Below are 20,644 nucleotides of genomic sequence, written 5' to 3' on the forward strand. Positions count from 1 at the left end.
ATTATCAAGCCGTCTACTAAAACCAGCTAAGGCAATAACCCAATTTAGCCAACACCATTTCTGCCTGTTCATCTCCTATCATTTTACTAATTGTCTCAAGTAGGCGGGCAACAAAATCTTGATATGGTTCATCTGGCCCCTGGCGAATTTTAGATAAATCTTCAGTCTTTTTATCAGAATTTGGAAGTTTTTTCCATGCTTGAAGAGCCTCAGCACTAATCTGAGGGTAGGCTCCAGGCAAATAATTAAGTTGATTATTAGTGTCTCAATAATCTCCCTCTCCCACCATCATTTCATAAGTGGTGTTCAGTCTCTGTCACTGATTGATATCGGCTGTGATCCCACACTGCTCAGCAAACTCAGATTTCCATAGTAAATAATCTCTTCCAGATAAACAAGCTCGAGCAACCTGTTTCCAGTCATTAGGTGGCCGATTTTGATTTCCTAAAGCCTCTATAATAGCCTGAGTAAACGGCACAGTCGGGCCGTATTGTGCACAAGCCACTTTTAACTCTTTTAGTTGCTTAAAAGGCAGCGGTTCATAATACCTCTGCTGTTGAGCATTTTCAAACACTGGATAGATTCCTGAAAACCCGGGAATATGTTTTCCTTCTTTATTAGCTTGCTTAATTGCTTGTTGAAGAGGAGATAATAATATCTCACTTTTAATTTTTATGTTTTCACCTGGCAAAGAAGCAGGGATAGATATAAGCTCTCGCGGTTTTATGAAAGGTGGAGGCGGATCGAGCCCAGCAAGAACCCAGGGAGGATATGCTGGAGGCACAGGCTGGCTGGAGTGGGAGTCTCCCTGTGCATCTTTTTTTTACTGCTATAACAATCTTTTGAATTAAATTTTCTAGCTGTTCTTCAGAAAGCCCTGAATGTTTTAATTCCCCTTTTCTCGAGGGGGATTGCATGTTATCCATCATCTCCCAAGGCATTTCCTCTCTATGGTACTGAGCCGCTTGTTCATTTAACTCTTCCTGTTCATCAGAGCTTAACACATCATCACTCCCTCCAGCCTTACAAGCTGTTCCCTCAGGCACGGCATAAAGCAGCTCAGGCGGAGGGGCAGAAGGCTCTGCAACTTCGGGTTCTGAGGAATCCCGGAGAGCCATTTGAATTTTATGTCCCTCATGTTCAGGATCCAGACAGTCTCTTATGAGAGTCTACAAAGAAAAAGCATCCACAGGAACACGATTGGGACCATGTAAGGAATAATATGTCTGTAATTGTTTTCCTACTTTTTTCCAAGTTTCCAGACTAACTGTTCCCTCCTCTGGAAACCAAGGACAAACCTCTTCTATAAAAAGTAAAAACTTCTCTAGCTGTAACTTATTTACATGAATTCCCCTACCTTTTAACGTAGTTTTCAACATATGTACAAATAACTGGCAGCTATTGCCTTGTCCCATGATTTATTACTCTCGACAATAACACTCTCTGCCCTTTACTTTAATTAATTAGGAATTCCTCTTTACTTACCTCAATCTTAGCGGGCAGCGGCGGTCGTTGCGCTCCGATTCTCGAGTCCCTGTTCGGGCGCCACCTGCCGGTGCCAGCCGGCAAAGTCGATCAGGTCCCGTGAATGTGCACGGCGAGGCTGAGAAAGAAAACTACAGCAAGAGACTACAACAAAGATGGGGTCGAGAGGTTCAGACACGTCTCCACGAAGGGACGCAGTCTGACACCGACTTTATTCAGCATCTTATATTTATACAGAAGAGCGTGGGAAAGACAAGACAGTTAACATTTTTTTGGTTGACCTATACATCTTACAAACAGTCACAAGAAATCTTGAGAGCATGGGAATGGCACCCTGTTATTATTTCTTACACCAGATAACATTTTTCTGTGCGTGAGAAGTTTGCACAGAACTCCAGGTGTCTGCAGTAAATAAGTGCCTAATCTCTGGGGTGGCGGGACAGAGAGCTATGTTTGCAAGCAAACCCTCAAGGACTGAGGCAGCTTCCAGAGCTGTGTCCTTCGGACAAAGGACCCCATTCTCACGGGCAGCTCCCCGCAGTTCACCATGGATTTTTTGCGTTGTTTCTGATTTTTTAAAAAAGTGCTGCTTTAAAATATTATTTAGATTAGAATGAATGGAGGACAGTCATACAGCACTGAGCATTCTGTCCACAGCTGGATGTCGCCCTGTGTGGTGGTGCTCTCTGCCTTATGTGTTATGTTTCCCCAGCAGCCCAGAAGGTGTTGTAGAGAAGACGGAAATGACCCAAGGTCTGGGGTTGCTGGGGTGGAAGGATAGGAATGAGGCAAAAGAGGGCAAAGGTGCCAGGTGACCCTGCATCTGAGACAGGGAGGTGGGTAGAAGAAAAGTCAGGAGATGGCTGGATGGACCAGGGGTGTTAGGGGGCAGGTAGAGGGTGGGCAGAGGATTCCACATGAATGTTTAGAGGTTGTGGTTGAAGAGGGAGTGGACTGGACTTTGAAATTTCAGAAGAAATGCAGTTCTAAGTGAAGCCACATAAATGACTTTTCCTGCTGGTAAGTTGTCTTCAGTGTATGGGAGGGAATGTAAACAAACTGGCTTCTACACCATAAAACAAGGGTTCCTTGGACTTCTGAGTGTCACATGTCTTCTAGGTAGGATGTAGATGTTTCTCTAAGATTAGATGTTGTTAATGTATTACAATGGTGGTCTAAAATAGTGGTTAAGAAACAAATAGGTGTTTCTTAATTAGAAACAAAAAACAAATAGATGTTTTTGAATTCAAACCCACTGGCTTTCTCTAGTTACCATTACTCTGGTCGAGATTTAGTGCTGTTGCTTTTCCTGGAAGACGCCTTCCCCAGCCCCACCCATGCCCAGCCTTGAGAGCCCCCCAGGCTCCCAGCACAGCGCTCACTGCTCCAGGTCTGTCTTCCCACTTGAGCTCCATGACAGGCCTTGTCTGCCCTGCCTTCTGACTGTCTCTCTCGATCTTTGTTTCCCCATCTTAACTTTCTGATGAACCAGCCCTTTAAAATAGTTCCTCTTGTTTTGACTTGTCCCTCTTCTGAATTGACTCTTCCTCCAGGCCTTTGCTCAGCTCTCCCTCCTCCAGAGTTCACCTGGGTTCATAGCCGCCATCGTCTTTACCATCAGGGTGTCCACCCGACCTCCAGTGCTGTCTGCCTCCAGACTCAGACCACCTGCTGTCTTTCCAACACCTCTGTCAACACAGCCTAAAAGCTAGCCTGTTCCCTCCTCACTCCTGGCTCAGGAAACAAGTTTTCTCACTTTTGTTAGTAATGCTTTGTCAACAGGAATAATCAGCAATCTATAATAGGAATAGAAAGGAGTTTTATTTGAGCAAAGGAAAGTTTGAGTTTTAATTTTAGTTTTAATTGAGCAAAAATTAGTTTTATTTGAGAATTGTGTTTCTCAAGCACCTGAAAGCCATTCCTCTAGATGTGGAATCATCAGGAAAGATAGACTCCTAATTCTAAGATTGCAGTGGTCAGACACAGCTGGCCTAATCACACTGATACCCATCCACTCTTACCCACATTTTGTATTCCAGTTCACTTCCCTGACTACTTGAACCCCCACCCACTGCCCCTCCCGCTCCCTCATTCTCTCTTTAAAAGCACCCTGTCACCTCTGCACAAATCAAGGTGGAGCTCAGCTCATCCCTTTTGTTGTTATTGTTACTGAATAAAACCTGTGTCCACCGCTTTAAAACCTGGCTTTATCTTTGACACCTGAAACAAAAGATTGCTCCTCCTTCGGAGACTAAGTCCTGTTGATCCTCAAGCACTTCTGAAATTCTATGATTCATTCAACCCTCTCTGAGTTCTGATCCTCAGGATACCCCTACTGGGCCTGCCATTGGTGGAGCCCAAGTTAACCCTGACCCACCTGTACCTTACAGGGATGTGTTGGGTTTTTTCCTGTGATTTTGTCTTGACTCCGATTACTTGTTTCCAATATTTGAGGGTGACCACTATTAGTTTGTTATTTTCCTTTGTGTCTAGTATAAGCACTTACATAGAAAGTACTCAAATACTCACAGGATGAATTGAAATACTGGAAATTGCCATAGTTTAACTATAAACTAAAATGCAGTCAGTCTTTGTCATCTTAATTACAATTTCGACCAACATAGTTGGTTCTGCCTATATATTATGATCACAAACGTAGACTCAACAAAGAAATGAGTTATCAGCAGGGGTGAGGTAGAATAAATGAGGTGACTGTAGGTAAACTACTTTTGTCCAGAAAAGGTTAAAGGACTCCCTTGTATATTTTTGAACAGTTGTGAGGTTCCCAGACTTGGGGTGGGGTCTACCAGCTGTTTCCCCAAAGTCCTTTACTCTCCTCTTCTTTATCCTTCTGATGACTGTCCCCTATTTAAAAAGAGGATATAAATCTGTTTCCAGTCCAAACACAGATAAACCCAAGTTATGTTCCAGATATTTGCATATTTTCATCTATTCTCTCCTATTTTCTTTCCTGTTTTCTATTTTCACCAGGCTCTGAAGTCACATGTAATTTTTATACCCCCTCAGTAACAGTACCTTGATATTCATCCCCAATTTGCAGATTAAACCACTAAATCAGCGTGTAGGGAGGGGTGCCTGAGGTCACATGATAACCAGGTAGCTCTAAATCAGGTAGCCCTGGAGTTTCCAACCTGCTGATTGGTCATCTAGCCGCACCTCGGGCGCAAAGGAAGCTGCTCCCACAGCATTCTCTTGCGGAGAGTCGCTGAGCTCACACTCTTTGTTTCCTGTAAGCTCAGCATTTTCTTTTTCCGGGTCAGACAGGCCTGTAGGCCTCCCTCCAGTTCCCTCCCCTGCAGTTTGAATAGGAAGCTAGAGGATGTACCCTAGAGAAGCTTTAGGACCATGTGAACAGGAAGTGTGGGCCTTGATTGCCTGTTGGTGGTTTCCAGCAGCAAAGCCTGCCCTGGGGAAATGTCATTTAGTTGTAACAAGTGAATTCAGATCATGGTGCCACCATGGGGTGGCAAATTATACTCAGAGACTGATACTGTCTTAATCAGTAGTTTAATTAACACGCGCTCACCGCAGGATTTATAATTTCACCAGACAATGGCATATAGGATAACAACTCTTAATAAGCCAATAAGAAAGAAACACTCCTAACAAATGAAAGATTAGTTACACTATTGTTTCAGGCAAAGTGGGATGACGGAATCCAAATTCAGTTGAGGTATACCTTTTCTCTGCGGTTAGTTCTCAGGAGAGTGGGCTTAACCAATTAAGACCTGAGGCCCAGCTACCTGCGAACCTAAAGTGAAAAGTCCCAAGTTGCTGTAGCAGGTTGCAGAGAAAGAGGGCGGGAATATTAGAGGCAAGATGATCTTGACTGGGCACTTCAGGCTTTCCCCACTACAGTTAAGAGTGGCCTTTACCACCTCAGGAGTCAAGACCCCAAGGTCTTGATGAAATAAAATTATTTTAAGCCAGGACAAGAAAAAACAATTTGAACATAAAATTCTCTCCCGGCCTCTTTCTGCTACTAGCTCCTTCCTTTTCATGTGCGTTGGCAACTGCATTGTACATTAACCAGATCTCCTTAGAAGACACAAGAATGCCTGCTTTACCAAAAAGAGCAATTTCCTCCTGGTGCCAGCAAGGTAACTCCTTAGGAGAAAATATTCCTTTTTTAAAAAATTCTGTAAGGGGTCACAATCACTTACTATTCCCCTTGTATGTGCAGATCTGGAATATGTAAACTGTCAATTTGCTACTTTGATTAAAAAATAAAAAACCCTTTGTGTTGAAAAGTGTGCAACTGTGCTTTCACTTCCAACAGGTGAAACAAGTCAGTTCTTAGAGGTTTATGAAAGACTGTGTCCTCAAGTCATCTTAGATAAAATTTTCTATTGCTTTTTAGATCAACTCTTAGCTAATTTTTTGTCGACAGTCTTCAGAGAGCTGGATCAGTAAAGGTTAGCTTTGCCTAGATCAGAACTTTCAGATTTTCCAGACACAATCTGGGTATTTATAGTACAAATGTCCTCTCATCTTAGTTGCTTCTTCATGTGTTTATGCTAATAACCCCTCAGTTCAGCCCCTCTGCTGAAAGGCAATACCGAAGAATGTTCAAACTGCTGCACAATTGCACTCATCTCACACGCTAGCAAAGTAATGTTCAAAATTCTCCAAGCCAGGCTTCAGCAGTACTTGAACCATGAACTTCCAGATGTTCAAGCTGGATTTAGAAAAGGCAGAGGAACCAGAGATCAAATTGCCATCTCTTGGATCATCGAAAAAGCACAAGAGTTCCAGAAAAACACCTACTTCTGCTTTATTGACTACACCAAAGACTTTGACTCTGTGGATCACAACAAACTACGGAAAATTCTTAAAGAGATGGGAATACCAGACTACCCAACCTGTCTCCTGAGAAATCTGTATGCAGGTCAGGAAGCAACAGTTAGAACTGGGCATGGAACAATAGACTGGTTCCAAATCGGGAAAGGAGTACGTCAAGGCTGTATATTGTCACCCTGCTTATTTAACTTATATGCAGAGTACATCATGAGAAATGCTGGGCTGGATGAAGCACAAGCTGGAATCAAAATTTCCAGGAGAAATATCAATAACCTCAGATATGCAGATGACACCACCCTTATGGCAGAAAGTGAAGAGGAACTAAAAAGCTTCTTGATGAAAGTGAAAGAGGAGAGTGAAAAAGTTGGCTTAAAGCTCAACATTCAGAAAACTAAGATCATGGCATCTGGCCCCATCACTTCATGGCAAATAGATGGGGAAATAATGGAAACAGTGACAGACTATTTTTTGGGGCTCCAAAATCACTGCAGATGGTGACTGCAGCCATGAAATTAAAAGATGCTTGCTCCTTGGAAGAAAAGCTATGACCAACCTAGATCAGATCAGCTCACTCAGTCGTGTCCGACTCTTTGAGACCCCATGAATCGCAGCACGCCAGGCCTCCCTGTCCAACACCAACTCCCGGTGTTCACTGAGACTCATGTCCATCGAGTCAGTGATGCCATCCAGCCCTTTCATCCTCTGTCGTCCCCTTCTCCTCCTGCCCCAAATCCCTCCCAGCATCAGAGTCTTTTCTAATGAGTCAACTCTTCACATGAAGTGGCCAAAGTACTGGAGTTTCAGCTTTAGCATCATTCCTTCCAAAGAAATCCCAGGGCTGATCTTCAGAATGGACTGGTTGGATCTCCTTGCAGTCCAAGAGACTCTCAAGAGTCTTCTCCAACACCACACTTCAAAAGCATCAGTTCTTCAGCGCTCAGCCTTCTTCACAGTCCAACTCTCACATCCATACATGACCACTGGAAAAACCATAGCCTTGACTAGACGAACCTTTGTTGGCAAAGTAATGTCTCTGCTTTTGAATATGCTATCTAGGTTGGTCATAACTTTCCCTCTGAGGAGTAAGCGTCTTTTAATTTCATGGCTGCAGTCACCATCTGCAGTGATTTTGGAGCCCAGAAAAATAAAGTCTGACACTGTTTCCACTGTTTCCCCATCTATTTCCAACATTACTTTGCCAATAAAGGTCCGTGTAGTCAAGGCTGTGGCTTTTCCAGTGGTCATGTATGGATGTGAAAGTTGGACTACGAAGAAAACTGAGTGCCAAAGAATTGATGCTTTTGAACTGCGGTGTTGGAGAAGACTCTTGAGAGTCCTTTGACTGCAAGGAGATCTAACCAGTCCATCCTAAAGGAAATCAGTCCTGAATATTCATTGGAAGGACTGATGCTGATGCTGAAACTCCAATGCTTTGGGCACCTGATGGGAAGAACTGACTTATTTGAAAAGACCCTAATGCTGGGAAATATTAAAGGCGGGAGGAGAAGGGGACGACAGAGGATGAGATGGTTGGATCATATCACTGACTCGATGGACATGAGCTTGAGTAAGCTTCGGGAGTTGGTGATGGACAGGGAAGGCTGGTGTGCTGCAGTCCATGGGATCGCAAAGATTTGGACATGACTGAGACTGAACTGAACTGAACTGAACTGAACTTAGCCCCTATCCAGCTAATCTCTGTGTGCTCCTTAACCCACAGATGAGATGATGACACCCTGACACAGTTGATTTCATTCTTAATGTGGAAACTTTACATTTAAAAGCAACTTATTTTTTGTTTGTTTGTCTTTGTCATAAACAAGTGGGTTAAAACAATGTAGGTCATAGACAAGTGGGTTTGAAATCGTGTCAAATCAACATACAACACATGAGAGGAGGAGGCTTTTGCTTTGGGTTGGGAAAGGCTGCCTGGTGACTATATTCACCTTAGAAGAGTTGGGTGTTCTTTTGTCATGAAAGAGAAGCTGAGTACTATAAAAGAGTTTACCTTTCCTAGATCTTCCCTTCATTACATCAACACTGTCAATGGCATTGTTATGGTTTATGCAAACAGTGGCCAAACAATTGAAGTTGCTGTAGATGGGAAGGTTTGGTTTAGAACTGCAACTACATTGAACTGAGGAGAATGACCAACTGTTCTGATTTGCCCAGAACTGTTGCATTAGCACTGAAAGTCCTGCATCTCTGGAAACCAGTACACAAATAGTCCCAGTTTTAGGCAATAAATGCTGAAGGTTGGGGGGGAAATATAAATCCTTGTGGCAGCTGCCCAAATAGCTGAAAGTTACACTATTTTTAGCATCAAATAGATATGGCATAGATGATCTGTCTTCCAGAGTTGGGGTTGCTTTCCTGCCGTTGTTGTTCTTGTATGCTGATGTTGACAGTCATGATTTGCAGTTTGCAATAATCAATTATCTACTTGTGTATTATTCTAAGTGATGCACCCGAAGTGTACAACTTAAGTGTATTTTGAGTGTCAGTGTTAGTGGTTGTCTTTCACTTGGACTGTAGATTGACTGTTGTGCTTTGTGTTGAGATAGTACTAGTTTAATTTCAACACTATGACTATTTTGACAGTATTTGCCAAGAGTTCAGATAATGATCATGAGAACGACGACCATACCAAAGCTGGCATGATGTGAACACCACTTTAAAAGAAGGCTAGAGGATTGTGTTACTTTAAATGACAGATGGAAGGACAATTACAATTGGATTAGGAAATTTAATAACCAAAACAGACCATTCTCCACAATAGATGGAAAAGGATTTGGGATTGGGCTTTGCTATGATTTGAATGTTTGTATCTTCCCCAAATTCGTATGTTGAAGTCCTATACCAAATGTGATGGTATAGGACTAAGGACTACTAAGGACTACTAAGGACTACTAAGCTGGGGCCTTTGGGAGGTGATTAGTCCTGAGGGTGGAACCCTCATGAATGGGATTAGTGCCCTTATAGAAGGGGCCCAAGAGAGCTCTCTTTCCCCTTCTACTATGTGAGGATACAATGAGAAGTCTTCGACCAGGAATGGGGTCCTCACTTGACCATACTGGCACCCTGATCTCAGACTTCCAGCCTCCAGAACTGTGATCAATACATTTGTTTTTTTTTTTTTTTCAATATGTCTGTAGTGTTTTGTTATAGGAGTCCCAACAGATTAAGGCAGGCATATGAAGAATCAGATGTGAAATCATTTATGGATACTGGAAAAAAAACAACATCTGATTTCTTGAAAGTGCCTAGAAGTGAAGTATTGTGAGTAGAATTTTGACAGTAGAGGTGAAAAAGTTTCCCTTAAAAGATCCCAGAATAGACCTACATAAATATAGTCAATTATATTGATCCAATCTTTGACAAAGGTGCAAAGGAAATGCAATGGAGAAAAGACAGACTTTTCTAAAATGGTGCTGAAACAATTTTATATCACATGGAAAGAAATAAACCTAGACCTTATATTTTCAGAAAAATTAACTAAAAATGGATTTACAGAACTAAATATTAAACATAAAACTATAAAACACCTAGAAAATAACACAGGAAAAAATTTTGCTGACTTTGGGTTTGGTGATAACTTTTAGATGCAAAACCAAAGGTAGGAAAGCTATTGACTTTGGACTTTATCCCAGGTAGAAAGGAAAGCTACTTACTAATTTAAATATTTATGAGCTCACCCTAGAGGCCAAGCAGTACGTGGATTGGATAAAGTTAAGACCGAGGGCAGGGAGACAAACTTGGAAACCATTACCAAATGATCTCCAAATTTGCTGTGCTGTGCTTAGTCACTCAGTCATGTCTTACCCTTTGTGACCTCAAGGACTGTAGCCCACCAGGCTCCTCTGTCCATGGGGATTCTCCAGGCAAGAATATTAGAGTAGGTTGCCATGCCCGCCTCCAGGGGATCTTCCCAACCTAGGGATTGAAACCAGGTCTCCCGCATTTCAGGCAGATTCTTTACTGTCTGAGCCACCAGGGAAGCCCAGATAAGAGAAGGAGGTACAAGGTAACGAGGTAAACATTACTGGAACAAGATGGTTAAGTTTGCTTTTGAACATATTGAAGTGCCAGAGTCCTCAGACTGATATCCAGGGAGAGGTCAGTCTAATACTCGGAGGAGCACACAGGAAGAATGACAAGAGGATAGCAGAGGGCCACATAAGTAGGAGGAAGTAAGTGAGAGGCAGAAGTGTCAAGAGGAAGCTACTGAATTCACAAAACTAATCAAACATGTCTTTAGCTGGAGATGATGGTTGCCTTTGATCCTGAATAAAATCCAGGATTAAATAGGGCTCTGCAGGTCTTTTGGTAAAGTCAATAATTATATCAACACAGGGCTTCCCAGGTGGCTCAGTGGTAAAGAATCTGCCTGCCAATGCAGGAGCCTTGGGTTTGGCCCGTGAATCAGGAAGATCCCCTGGAAAAAGAAATGGCAGCCCACTTCAGTATTCTTGCCTGGAGAATCCCATGGACAGAGGAGCCTGGGGAGGCTACAGTCTATGGAGGCACAAAAGAGGAGGACACAACTTAGTAACTAAACAACAACAACAAATAGCAACTCCAGGTTGTTGTTATGGGAAAAGAAATCTATTGATTAATTAGTTTATTAACAAAAACCTTGTTGTTGAGCAGTTACATGATGTGTACCAGGAAATGTCTGCCACACCAGAGGAGGGAGGAATCTTACATTTTTGCTTCTTTCTTCTTGAAGAAACAGATAATGTTTAGTAGACGGTACTGGTGAAATCTGCAATTGATCAATCTTCATCCTCCTGCCAAGCAGCAGCTAACTTGGAACTATTAAACCCTTTTATGAAAAGCCATGTTCATTGTATCCTTTGTGTATAATTTTATAACTAGAATAAAATATTACTATAGACTGCTGTTTTATCTTTTTCCTTTGAAAATATGGATTATGGCAAGAAGTACAAATCTTTAAAAAATAAGGACCAAACAACTTTAGAGAAAAAATACTTCACTGTAATTTATTGAACATTCAATAAACATTCAACTAACTGCTAATAAAATGCCTTACTGGAAAAAATGATACCAAACAAAATAAATTTAAATATTTTCTTAAAAAATCATTTTAAAGTTAGCTCTATTCAGTTAGTGACTAATACAATAAAGGCAGACAAACTTTATAAATAGCTGCTTTTATATCTTTCAGGCCATATTATTAAATGATGGCAAATGCTCAATACAACCATGTGTAGAGAACTAGGAAATAAGAAGATAAAGCCAATGACTACCCTCACATGAAATCATGTCTGAAGTTGCTTTGTTATCAAAATCTGTATTTTTAATCTGTTGTGAGCACTGAGACAAGTTTCACATATTATCCCCAAAAGAAACACAATGCACAATGTGATTGCCTGTTCAGCAATAGCAAGCACTACATTCATAACCATTTCATTCCAGGGATTAAATTAGGTCAGCCACAGTCTTTGGCATTTCCTCCACCGTAATGTGGTAGAAAGTCTCAGTGTCATAAAGATTCTTCTTGTCTTCTTCAATGTTTATGGCCACAGCTTTCCTCCCAAATTGACTCCCGCTTCCAATTCTGAACAAAAGAAAAATTATTCACCAGAATATCAGTTATCAAGTATTACATGAAGTACAAATGATATGAATTACTTGTTAACCACCAGTGGCTCTTTCTTTGCCAAGATTATACTTGGAGAGCTTCTAATCAGAGCACTAGATGCTAATCACAAAATCTAGAGAAAAAGAAAATATTACTTTTGTGGTTGTTCAAAAAGATTCATCTGGCTGCGAGACCAGATTCTATCAGGCAGCCTGAGTGTTATTACTTATAGAGCAGACTACAGAATTGTGCTTGGGGTAGTGAAATTAAAGCCTGTGCCAAAGTGGGCCAAGAGCAGGTGTTAGCCTGGGACAGATGTAAATACCAGACAAAAGAAAAGGAACAGGTGTGTGATCCATTTGACACATTTTTGGAACTACAAATTGAAAATATAAATTCTGGAATGTTAACTATTGCTTAGGACTATTCTGTCCAAGGCAATAACCACTAGCTACATGTGGTTATTTAAATTAAAACTAAATAAAATAGAAAATGTAACCCCCAGTTGCATTAACCGTATTTCAGTAGATTCTTGTGGCCTGTCACCACTGTGTTGGGCAGCATGGATATGGAACATTTCCCTCACTACAGAAAGTTCTACTGGACAGACTTGGTTTAGGACTTAAAATTTTTCTGTGTTTGGGGAACCTCTAGAAAATGTGTATGGTAACCCATATTTATCACTGATTTCTGCTCAGGTCACCTCATACACTGTAACACTATTGACTGTACCACTGTATCACTATTACCGCCACAGCCCTCTACTAAAACAGATGATAGGCCCAGTCAAAAATGTCTTGGCTGGAACAACTTAAAATATCAAATAACCAGGACAAGAGGAAAACAAATAGGAAAACACCGACTTGCTCTTTATCCAAACAACATGCTGGTGCACTTAAGAGTCTATGTTCTAAATCAGGTCAATACCATTTCTGAGCATCACCTCATCATCTATTCTTACCAACTACTACTATATTTTTTGACAAAGTTATTTTTATATAAGTAGCATGACATAATTCAACTTATTTAAGTGATAAAGCTACTATAACTAAGCCTGGGTCAACATAAATTGCTACCAGAAAATGCCAAGAAAAATCTCAATTATTCAGGAAATCATCAAGAATGCACAAGATATGAGAAACATGACCAAAAAAAAAAGACTTGTGTGTAAGTTAAGAAAGACAACCAGATCTAACAGCATTTTAGTGATGTTCCCTTTGAATATAAACTATCAGTTCAGTTCAGTTCAGTCGCTCAGTCGTGCCTGACTCTTTGCAACACCTTGAATAGAAACTATATAAAGTCCAAAATCTGAACTACATTTCACATTGTTTTCCCACTGTGTTCTGATTAACCACAAATCTTTCTAAGGACAATTTAAATACCACTTTTCATCAACACATTTCCTGATTCATTTATCTGATTTTCAAAGTTGTCTGGCTGACAACATCATACTTGAAAAAACAATACATGATTTATTTTTCCAGAATAAAAGCAAATAATTCAGTGAAGATGACAAATACTCAACTGAGAATACAGCTTTCACAAGAAGTGGGCAGATCATAGTTCAAAACCATCAACATTAGTTGTACATAAAAATATGAGCCTGAGATATGATAATATATTCAAATTCTAATTCAAAAGCAACTTCTATACAATCTTTCAGGACACAAAATTGCAATGAACTTCCTATAAATCACACCGCTGTCTGTGGAGTAATCTTTATTTCCCTATATTGCTTGAGCTGACAAAGACAATGAAAAATCTTCCCCTCACAATCAACTTTTAGTAGATAAATAACATAATGAAATTAAATACCAGTAAGTCAGTATCAAAATGTAGTTTGTACCTTATCAAGGAGTTCCCTCTTGGTAATGCCTCTTTCTTTCTGTCAGCACCTGAAAAATATTAATAAGCCTTAACTCTCAGGAGTCATTTGTTGAGTCAGGGTTTAAACTGGTAAATGTGTATGAAACCATGCATCCCTGGGTGCTACAGTGGCATGGCAGACAGGACTTGAAAGGAAGCAGTCTTATTTTGAGCAGGGGGCAAAGACAATGCAGCACTTCTCAGCTACGTTGTAATTGGATCCTGCTTCAGTTTATTAAGGAAATAATGAGATATTAACAGTGTCTTAAGGAGCAATACCAGGGAAGAACAGCTCCTGCCACATAAGAGACTGAAATCCTGACATGCGTTTTCTCAGATCCAGTCTACCCTTTGTCTTGAGTCCTTTAAAAGAACAGCCTGTGTACTGGCTGGTCCCTCATATGTCATAGACAGCATACAATTCCTTCCTTACAGTATTTCAGAGAGGAAAATGTTAATTCAGATCAGTGTCAGAATAAAAAGCCATTTGACTTCTCACTTCTAGCCCTACCATTGGAAGGAACCCATTAGAAATTCATTCTTTTAATTCTGCCAAAATACTGATATTACTGTACCAAATTTTAGAACAAAATACTCTGGAGTTAGTTACCTGTAGTTTTTCTACTATCTGGTATGGTTGTTTTTCTTCTTGTGTTTACTTTGTTAGCTTTATTACAAGCACTAAGACACTGCAGATACTAGTTACTACAATTTTAGCACAGAGCTTAAATAAGGAGGTAAAAAAAAATCCTGGCTATAATTTTTATGTACATTAATTAGAAAAACATTACTCTATTTCAAAATTATAAGATACAATAATATATACCTTTCAATGATCAGTTCTTTCTTGACTAGAATTTGAAATGGATCTCTCAGGAACTTTTTGAGGACTTCAGCATGTTGATTGGCATTAAGGCAGAAAGGGACACAACCTTAAAAAAGAGACAATGACTAATTATGATGACATATCAACTATAACAGTTTTCATAATAACACTTAGAGGAATAATGTTTGAGACCAAGCGTCCCTGTCTTACTACAGAACTGAGCTAGACAGAGATTGTAGGAAACAATTGCTTTTGGCAGGGGAAAGGGCAATATAGCACTTCACAGCTATATTGCAACAGTTATTCCAACCTGCCCTCTGCAAAAAATCACATGCACAGCTGAGTCCTTATATTTGATTTCTGGTAAAACTTGTGGATTTGACCTTTAATCCTTTGGCTCAATATTTTTTATCAGCTTCATCCAAAATAAGCATCTTGGTCCATTTGGGAAAGTGAAAAAAGTTTTACTTAAAGAGTGAGTTGTGCATAGAGACTTCCTTCCAGAGACCACAGTACAGAGGAGGGGGGAGGGAAGAAGAAGTTTACATGAAGAAATCTGACAAACTCTCTCAGCCACATGATCAAGGTCAACATCAATAGTAAAAACACTTGATAGAATGAAATGAAAATGGTATTTTACCTCTGTGGTCTTCCTCCTCAAGATCCCTAACTACAGTCTAATCTTGAGGAAAACGTCAGACAAATTCCACTACAAGTGCATCCCACTGACTATCTGACCAATGCTTCTCAAAATGGTGAAGGTCATTAAAAAAAATGGTGGGGAGGGAGAGGAATTTGAATAACTGTTACAGGCAAGAAGAGCTTAAGGAGACATAATTAAATGTCATGTGGTATCCTGAACAGGATCCTGGAACAGAATAAGAACACGAGGTGAAAACTAAGGAAGCCTGAATAGATTCTGGACTTTAATTAATAATGTGTCAATGTTGGTTCATTAATTTTAACAAATGTGCCAAACTAATATAAGTTGTTAACAATATAGGAACCTGGGAACGCTCATCCCAATTTTCCTGTAAACTTAAAACTGTTCTAAAAAATAAAGCCTATTAAAGAAAAGTCTTAGTATCATCTCTAGATACTCATGCTTGGCAATGGCTTAAACAATTAGGATAGTTATTTTCCTTCCCATAACCTAAATATCACTGGTTTAAAAATGCCCTAGGAAAAATATGCCAACACTTACAAAGATATCTTCTACATCAAATGTTCTCCCTGGAGTGCCAGGGATGTTGTGTGCTGCCTCTTCCATCAGCTTACAGTTTTTGCATTTTATTTTGAACACTTGTTCCATACAATGCAGGCATGACAAGTTGCTCCCAGGTAGTATCCAAGTGCTAGAAGTATCTTTTGGATCTAAAAGTCAAAAGCTTAAATTATTATGTTCTGCAAATAAAGCCTCCATCACATGACTTTCAAAGCACATGGCTAAATGTTAAACTGTTTATATTTAGTTTAAAATTCTGGTCTGCTAACAGTTTTTATGCAGCACAATGTAGAATCACTTCCAAGCTTACAAGGCAGACAAATCAAACTGCTTCAAGATAAAATCTTTTTAAGCATCTCATTTTTAATTTTAGATTTTTGTGTCCTTTCAAAATTGGGATCCTCAGTTTTCTACACATACCAGCTAAATAATTCAAGAACCCAAACAAACATTTTCTATATTATTCTGTTATGTATAAGACACATAAGTAGGGAAATAAGCTCTATATTTATAGAGCCATGGCAAATTGTTCTGATATGTATTCACTGATTATCATTCACTTCAAAAATAAGTATCTTTCCAATAGGAAACTTATACAGCCTTGAGTTTTTTTCCCATTGTGTTTTAATTGGCAGACTTGACATTAATAAAGCCTATAGCTTTGTTAAGAAAAGCTTTATTTTAGAGCTAACATAGCAATAAGCTTTGAAAATAGATAGCAAGCAAAACATGTATCACGAGTGACAAAGATTCCTAACTAATTACAGAGACCGCAGTTTTCATGTTGCAAAACTGCATTTAAACTTAACAACAATAACAAAAAGGGCATAGATTCTGTCTACTATAAAAGAAAGAAAGCTTTAATTTCTTGGTCTGTTGAAAGCCCAGGTGAAGTGGACTACCATGAATTTATTTTATTACAAGTCTATCCAGTGTGCAATTTCTGTAGCCCTTTGAGGAGGCTTGCGGCAGGCACAAAGAATACAAATAGTTGGATTCACCCCTGGTTGAAGTTTTCTCTGGTGGGCAACAGCTAGTAATAATTGGTAGCATTTATAAACCTTGGGGATGGTAGTACAGGTTTTTGGTAGTTATGATTTTAGAGATAAACCAAGGTTCAGAAATGTTAAATGACTTGTTTACTATTACTTAGGTAACAGTCAATAGTTGCTAAGATTAGACCTTTAATTTTCATAATTCTACATTCTCTTCAAGGTGGTGGAAAGGTTTTTCTGGAGAAAAACTGGGAAAAGTTCCCAAGAGGAATTTTAGAGAATAGTTTGTAAGTGAACTATGTTAACACTGTAAACACTAAGGAAATAAAAAGAAACATAAAACTCCTACAAAGCTTGACATTTGGTTTTTAAAACATACTAAGTCTACCTCACCATAAACAGCCACTGACCATAAACCTATTTTTTGGCTTTATTTCTCACCCTATAGTCATTTTCTTTCCCTTGGAGAGTGCTAATGTTTCTTGCTGTTTATAACACAATGAATATTAAAGCATGTAAGATTATACATGGGGAACAATTTCTGAGACTAAAATATAAATTTTTATTATATTAGCCTGGCTTACAGATTTGTGATTTGATAAAGTTGGTATATTATGGTCTAAAGTATCTGCTTTAACTATTATTGAATAGTACGTTTCTTTGCAATGAAACTCACAATATTCATAATATTCTTAATTACTTGGCTTTTTTCAACTTAAAACTAAAATACTTATTATCTAATAATTTATGCCAAAAATTCACATTTACTAAAAGTTAAAGTGTAATGGTTAATCATAGATAAAATTAATAAATTTCAATGCCCCAGGCACTTGATAAGAATTTAATACAACAATCCTATGAAGTGGATACAATTATTATCATTTCTACTTTAAAGAAGAGGAGATGGAGGCCCAGAAAGATTAGGTAACTTGCCTACTGCCATCAAAGTGTGAAACTAGGTTTTGAACCCAGGTGTGTCTCATTCCAGAATACCCTTCACTGCCTTAATCATTACCTATGCAATGATGTATGGATCTCTTGCATGAATATAACCTTATCCACTGATATCAAAGTCAAATGATAGGCCATTGTGATTTAATACATACACAATATACTTTCATCATCACACACTAAGTCAATATTCCTTGACAATTTAATACAGTTTCTTCCCTTAAATATAAGGTAAATGCCACAGCAAAGAACCTAAATATAAAACAACTTTCCAGGCCCCCTGAAAGATAAATTTGCTTTTGTTAGGTTCATTCTAACAATTAATAGAGCTCCCGGGGAATCTTTCTTTGAAATGCACACCTGAGAAGGACAGAACTGAAATGGCTTTTAAAGTGTCCTGGCCCCATTACTTCCTAGTTGCATAATCTTGGGCTTCATTAGAACACGGATTATAATACTCCCTATATAGGCAGTGCTATGAAAGGACGCTGTAAATGGTTAGGAGGTTTTATAAATGGTATTCTTGCTTAGGATTGCCAAATAAAAAACAGGACGCCCAGTTAAGCTTCAGACAAATAACTAATACTGTTTTATATTTTTAATTTGATTTGATATCGCAGACATTTATAATAAAAATTGTGTTGTTTATCTGAAATTTAAATTTTAACCAGCATCCTGTATTTTTATCGCTAAATCTGTCAACCCTATTCTTGGCCCCATAGGTAGGAGGTGCCTGGAGGATGGTAGGCCCAGTTCCATTTCCCCCACTCCCACCGCTAACGGGAGAAACTAAGGCAAAGGGCAGGTTGAAGAGTGAATCTCGAGCAGGGGAAGATAGGGGAGGGCTGGGTGGAGGAGGACTTCTCACGGGTGGGGCTGAAAGCAGAATCCGCTGACAAGCAGATTCTACCGAGCCTCCCGAACCCCCGCAACTCGCACCGCTCAGGCGGGCCAACACCCCAAGCCCCCATCCCTGGGCAGGAACACAGCCGCCTTTCCACCCACCGTTGCCTGGGCGGCAGCAGCAGCAGCAGGCTCTGGACTCGCTGCCACCGGTTCCTCTCAGTCGCCATCAGCAGCACCGACATCACAGAGGCCGCCGCCATGTCCCTGGAGCCTGGACGCTTGTTGATGTGCAACTCCTTCTCAGATGTGACCCAAATCGTCCCTCCAGACCGTATGGAACTCTCTTGTCCTCCTCTGGCCACCGTCCAGTCTGATCCAAGAAGTAGGCCAATCCGAGCGAGGCATTCAGAGGGGGCGTCACCGCTAAAACCAATCAAAGAAGAGAGCAGAGCTGCAGTGCAGGAGATGGCTGCGTGCCCGTGGGGGTCCCTGCTTTGTTCGTAGGGTAGGGCCTGCTGTTGTCAGACCTTTTAGGCTACCTGAGTGCCCCATGGATATTTCTTTCTGTGGTTTATGAGGTTCTTTTTCTCTCATGGGCTTCAGGGCGAAGAGCCCTTATATGACCCTTAATCTTACAGAATTTTCTGAGGGGAAGAAGAAAGGGGGAATGTCCTGATATAAAAGGGTGTGGGGTATGAAAAATACAACATTTTATAATGTTTCCAAAAATGTGGAAAAACATGTATTTAAAACAAATCCTCCTCTTAACTGTCTCAAAATTGAAATTACAGAATTTTAAAATAAACTTATTTATTCTGTATTATGTTTAAAAAATTGAGATATAATCGACACATAGCATTGTATAAGTTTAAGCTGTGCAACCTATTGGTTTGATACCTTTATGTATTGCAATATGATTGCCACCATAGGATTAGCCAACACCTCTTTCATGTCACATAATTATGATTTCTTTTTTGATGGGACATTTAAGATCTACTCTTCTAGCAACTTTGAAGTACATGATACAGTATTGTTGACTACAATCACTAATGCAGTGCATTAGATCTCTAGAACTTACTAGTCTTCTAGTTGCAAGTTTGTAGACTATTTTTACAGCAATAATGAGCATAAGATAGAGCTTAACTCTTCCCCCACTTAAAAAAATCAGGTTATTCTTACTATTGAGATTTAAGAGTTCTTGTATTTTAACAGTCTTTTTTTTTTTTTAAGTTCTTTGTATGGTTTAGATAATAGTCCTTTTTTTTTAACAGAGAATTATATTTTTCATACATATTTTCTATCAACCCATAACTTCTCCTTTTATTCTCTTAATAGTATCTTTCACACAGCAGAAAAGCTTCATTTTAATGAAGTCTATCTTATCAAGTTTTTTTCATGGTACATACCTTTGGTATTGTACCTAGGAAGTCTTCACTGAATCCTAGGTTATCTAGATTTTCTCCTATGTTATGTTGTTGTTTGTTGTTGTTCATTTGCTAAGTCATGTCCGACTCTTTGCAACCCCATGGACTGCAGTACACCAGGCTTCCCTGTCCTTCACCATCTCCTGGAGTTAGCTCAAACTCATGTCCATTGAGTCGGTGATGCTATCCAACCGTCTCATCCTCTGCTGCCCGCTTCTCCTCCTGCACTCAGTCTTTCCCAGCATCAGGGTCTTTTCCAAGGAGTCGGGTCTTTGAATCAGGTGGCCAAAGTATTGGAGCTCCAGTTTCAGCATCAACCTTTTCAGTGAATATTCAGGGTTGAATTCCTTTCAGATTTACTAGTTTGATTTCCTTGCTGTCCGAGGGACTCTCAAGCATCTTCTCCAGCACCACAATTTGAAAGCATCAATTCTTTGGTGCTCAGCCTTCTTTATGGTCCAACTCTCATATTGGTATATGACTACTGGTATGACTACCATACATACATGTGACTATATGGACCTTAGTTGGCAAAGTGATGTCTCTGCTTTTTAATACACTGTCTAGGTTTGTCATAGCTTTCCTTCCAAGGGGCAA

General features: G+C 39.7%; 1 long non-coding RNA gene and 3 other non-coding genes across 5 annotated transcripts; all 4 read right to left on the reverse strand.

The window, feature by feature from the left end:
- Positions 1-11,282: 11,282 nt before the first annotated feature.
- LOC109557590 (uncharacterized) lies at positions 11,283-18,993 on the reverse strand. 2 transcript variants are annotated; one of them, XR_002180557.2, is made up of 5 exons: positions 18,783-18,993; positions 15,811-15,980; positions 14,607-14,712; positions 13,761-13,809; positions 11,283-11,887 (listed from the first exon to the last, which is right to left on the reverse strand). It is a non-coding gene; the product is annotated as an uncharacterized lncRNA (long non-coding RNA). The 2 variants fall into 2 exon arrangements; XR_002180558.2 differs by lacking the exon at positions 15,811-15,980 and having other exon boundaries at positions 18,783-18,990.
- On the reverse strand, positions 13,877-14,008 carry LOC139185312 (small nucleolar RNA SNORA63). Its single transcript, XR_011568933.1, has one exon. It is a non-coding gene; the product is annotated as a small nucleolar RNA SNORA63 (small nucleolar RNA).
- On the reverse strand, positions 14,345-14,519 carry LOC139185360 (small nucleolar RNA SNORA81). The gene has a single exon (XR_011568984.1). It is a non-coding gene; the product is annotated as a small nucleolar RNA SNORA81 (small nucleolar RNA).
- LOC139185313 (small nucleolar RNA SNORA63) lies at positions 14,788-14,918 on the reverse strand. Its single transcript, XR_011568934.1, has one exon. It is a non-coding gene; the product is annotated as a small nucleolar RNA SNORA63 (small nucleolar RNA).
- Positions 18,994-20,644: the final 1,651 nt, after the last annotated feature.

The sequence above is a fragment of the Bos indicus genome, chromosome 1, assembly GCF_029378745.1.
Source record: "Bos indicus isolate NIAB-ARS_2022 breed Sahiwal x Tharparkar chromosome 1, NIAB-ARS_B.indTharparkar_mat_pri_1.0, whole genome shotgun sequence".
Taxonomy (NCBI): domain Eukaryota; kingdom Metazoa; phylum Chordata; class Mammalia; order Artiodactyla; family Bovidae; genus Bos; species Bos indicus.